Source organism: Amblyomma americanum, chromosome 5 (assembly GCF_052857255.1).
Source record: "Amblyomma americanum isolate KBUSLIRL-KWMA chromosome 5, ASM5285725v1, whole genome shotgun sequence".
Lineage (NCBI taxonomy): Eukaryota > Metazoa > Arthropoda > Arachnida > Ixodida > Ixodidae > Amblyomma > Amblyomma americanum.
In genome coordinates this window covers 50,369,474-50,373,993 of record NC_135501.1, presented here as the reverse complement: position 1 = coordinate 50,373,993, position 4,520 = coordinate 50,369,474, and the positions used below count along the sequence as shown (strand labels likewise).

The 4,520-nt window shown below is 45.7% G+C and overlaps 1 pseudogene; it reads left to right on the top strand.

The window, feature by feature from the left end:
* Nucleotides 1-1,226: 1,226 nt before the first annotated feature.
* On the top strand, nucleotides 1,227-3,265 carry LOC144133617 (uncharacterized; annotated as a pseudogene).
* The last annotated feature ends 1,255 nt before the right edge of the window (nucleotides 3,266-4,520 follow it).

Here is a 4,520-nt window from a genome sequence, read left to right as displayed (position 1 = left end):
ATCACTTCCCAGACAACACCAAACATCCTGAGGACGTCATCTAATGGTCCAAACGTCCTCGGGGCCTCTAAAACATCCTCAATATGTCCTCATAATGTCCCAGGTTGGATTGTCCTCAAAACGTTCGCACAATGATGTTCTCAGGTTATACCAGCGGCTTCGTGGTCCTCAAAATGTCATTTTGAGGACATATGTTTGTGAACACGCATGCATGAGGAGGAGGAGGAACAACTTTATTTACGTCATGGCCTAATGGCATCATGACCTAATGGCGCCGTGACGGGGGCCCAGGCGGCCACTCAGCGGAGGAACTGCATGCATGAAAGTTATCAGAAAAATAATGCTTGTATATATATGTATATATATATATATATATATATGTGTGTGTGTGTGTGTGTGTGTGTGCGTGTGTGTGTGAAATTTGATTTCTAAGCATTTACTTCCATTAAGTTTTATTTGTGATGCATTACTGCGACGGCGCTCTGAAGTTTTATCCCATTGACAGTATGCATGCAGTTTTTTTCAACGACAGCGCGCTTAGACCGCAAATTGCTGCACGCGGAAACGAGAGAAACCACCGCCTTTAGCTGACTACCGCGCATGCACGCTGGTTCTAACTGCAGCCCAGAGAACGCTTGCTGCGTGCCAACGACAGAGAAAAAAGTTTGAGGTGCGGTTCCGGTAAGGCTCGTGCAACGTCGTATTCAACCACCCGCATCGCTGCTGGTTCATGTCCTGAGAAAATCGATGAGTTCTGGTCTACCGCAGTTTTGATTGCCGTTTTTTCATGTGGCGATGCTATCGCGCACAATTAAAGCTTCTGCAAATCGTTTTCCTTCATGCAAGGCAAGACTACGTGTTGTACGCAATGCCGCTAGCTTTTCCTTTGGCGAAGGAGCACGATTTTAGCCCGACCACGGAAAGCGGGCTTGAATCCGGGGGCCCGTCTGTGTGTTGCTAGTAGGCAAATTACGGTGTTTTTTATTTCAGTAAAAAATGTTCTTTTTCCCAAAGTCAATCATTCCGAAATATTTATTGCCTCTTAACATCGCATCGCACGATCAACATCATCATTACCGTGTGTTGCCGCTTCTCGTTTAAGCCAAGCCAAGCCTGCATCCGCAACGTCGTGATCGATCACCGTGACGGCGAAGCACGCACGCTACTCGCACGTGCGTGTTATTCCGCGATGGATGCCTCTCAGAAAAGTGAGTGACGCCTTTTAGATCTGCACTACGACCTGCTGATTTGCACGATGTCAACGGAAAGTCGTGCGCGAAAGTTTCGCCGCACAAGGAAAAGACGGGTTGACGTTAGCCTGCAGCTCGCCGCGTGTGCCGAAGCTGGTGCTGATCCATTGTCAGAACAGTGCAGCCAGCTTCAGCGTGATGTGTGTGTGACCGAACGTTTTGTGCCCGATACTGAGGATGTGCCGACCCCAGACCCCACAAGTCAAGATGCTGAAGCTGGGACCTCATCGGTTTTTGTAGATTTAAGCTCCGATCAGGACCTTTGTTTTCAGGTTGACGGCAGGTTTGATTACGAAGCCGATCATGAACGCGCTGACGAGGACGTAGCGACTTTCCGCCACCAGCTTCAAACTTGGGCAGTGGAGTCTGGGTCGTCGCATGCTGCTGTCACGTCACTTTTGAAAGTGCTCTGCAGCCACAAGTGTTTTTCTTCTCTCCCATCATCGGCGAGAGCGCTGCTACAGACACCGAAAAAATCCAATGAACTTTCCGAAATTTCGGAAGGCCAGTACCGCCACTTCGGTGTAGAAGCAGGAATACGGGAAATCCTGGGACAGTGTCGAGACCTGCCGCCGGAACTGAATTTGACTTTTCATATTGATGGCCTACCATCATTGAAAAGTTCTAGAGGCCAGTTTTGGACAATTCTCGGGCGCATAAGCAACCTCAAGCATGCGGCACCATTTGTGTCGAGTGTTTTCTTCGGTGACAGCAAGCCGAGAGATGGAAATGAGTTCCTATACAGCTTTGTTGAAGAGCTAAATGTTCTTTTATCTACAGGAATTGCTGTTGAAGCGTTCACAATACCTGTAAAGCTAAAAGCCATTGTGTGTGATGCGCCTGCAAAGGCATTTGTTTTGTGAGTCAAAAACCACACAGGCTATTACAGCTGCACGAAGTGCACTGTTAAGGGTGCGTACATTGAAGGAAGAGTCTGTTTTCCAAACATTAGCAGTGAGCTGAGAACTGACTGCAGTTTTAGGCAGAGGTCGCAGGAGCAGTATCATACTGGAAGCAGTATTGTAGAGCAGCTGCCAATAGACATTGTGAGGGATGTCCCGCTAGATTATATGCACCTCGTTTGCCTAGGCGTGGTGCACAAATTGCTTGTATTGTGGTTCCGTGGCCCGAAAGCTATAAGGCTTGGCAGCAAAGTCCGCATTGAACTGTCAGTGAGGAATGTCAAAGCCGCACCGTTTGTTCCTTGTGAATTTAACCGAAAGCCTCGTAGCCTCACAGATCTGGATCGCTGGAAGGCCACAGAGTTTCGTTTCTTTTTGCTGTATGGGGGACCCGTGCTCCTGTCATCGCTTCTTCCATCACAGATGTATGGGAATTTTCTAGCTTTGCATGTTGCTATTACCATTCTTTCAATGCCTAATGGCACAAAAAGTGAAGTGCAGTATGCAGGGCAGCTTCTGAACCATTTTGGTAAAGGCTTTACGAAGATATATGGCAAGGAGCATGCTTCGCACAATGTGCATAGACTATGTCATCTGGCATCCGATGTTGAGCACCTGGGGCCATTGGATTCATGGAGTGCGTTCCCATTTGAGAACCACATGTCTGCTCTGAAAAGACTACTCTGAAAACCAGAGCAACCACTTGAGCAGCTTTCTAACAGACTATCAGAGCAAGGAGCTGTACTGAAGGAGGCTCAGCAGATGCCAAACTTCCCACTGCTCACTGGACAACATGAGTCTGGGCCCCTTATTGCTCCATGTCAAGGGCCTCAGTTCAAAAAAGTGAAGCTGTCAGGCAGCGTAGTCTTTGCCCCTGGCAAGGACAGCTGCTGCATTCTGCAAGATGGATCTATAATTGTCATCGAGAACTTTGCACATCTGCCAACTGGAGCACCTTGCGTTGTAGGAAGAAAGTTCATTCAGCTCAAGGACCTGTACTCCTCTCCATGCCCATCATCAATGCTTGGCATATATAGAGCATCACAACTGTCTAGTCTGCGTGCCTGGCCACTAGGGAATGTTTCACGCAAAGCTTTGAAACTCTTTTTTTAAACGCGATGCCATATTTTTCCCCTCCTTCATTCAGAAATATCAGCATAACTGACTGTATAAACCCCGAGTTTATGCCACAGTGGCAGGAGCTGAAGGCTTTTTTCTATGGCGGGTGGCATGTTATTTTTTTCCAACTCCAAATGTATGCTTTCAAGCAGTATCTCTCATCATTGCATTTCAACTTGGCCAGTACTATTTATGTGTGCTACAGAATTATCGGCGGGATTTTATTAAATTTTACTGAGGGTTTTATCAGTTTTCTGGTTCATATCAGTGGGGCATTTGTACACAAAAGATGAGAAATTCTCTATTTACTTTAGGAAATGTGTGAAACAGAAATGTAATGCTTGCTGAGGGGCTAGTTGGTGCATATTTTCGTAAAAGGACCTAGTGCCAAAGCAGACAGCATGCAGTAAGAGAGAAGGAACAAGCGCTTGTCTTGTATTGTTTGCTGTCTGTTTTGGTGCGGAGTCCTTTTATGAAAACAAAAATGTAAAGAGGAAGGGAGTGAATAGCTTAACGAAATGATCGACTGAGCAGTTCAGCTATGGCTGTTTTTTTTCCTTTCCTGCACCTGCGCATTTGTCATTTTTTCCATGTATTTATTTCGCTCTTGCACTAAATACACTCAGTTGTTAGTCAGCGCTCGAGTTTGTCTTTCTTGTCCTGTGTGTTTTCTTTTGCACTGTTTTCCCTCTGAATATCTCACCAGCTTGCCAAACAACACACCTTGATATGGCTGGATGTTTGTGTGTGCCTTTTCTTCCCAAATGTGCACTTTACTTATGTGCAAGTATTTATTATTTGCATGAATTATTTCCTTTTTGGATGCACAACATACAAAATAATAACATGATTTGCCTGTGCTCCGGTGTTCTACTATGTTTGTTTTGGTTTTGTAAATGTTTGTCCTCATAAATGCATATTCCATCTCTGATTTTCCATCTCTATTTCTGTAGGCACCACAGAAGACAGTTGCAGCTCAGAAGAGCAGTAAAGGAGCCCGTGCAGCACACCGGGATAACACCAAATGGCAGCAAGCAGCTGAGGAATTTAATGAATAAATTATTTGCACAAATTTTTCGCGTTTTTTTATGCAGCTTGACCAGTTATAACCTCCTCAGAATGTACTCAAAACATCAGAAATTGTCCTTTTGAGGCTATTCTGAGGATGTCCTGAGGCCGGACATGAGGACCTTTCTAGTACATTTTGAGGACCATTTGAGGATGTCCTGAGGATAAAGAATGTCCTCAA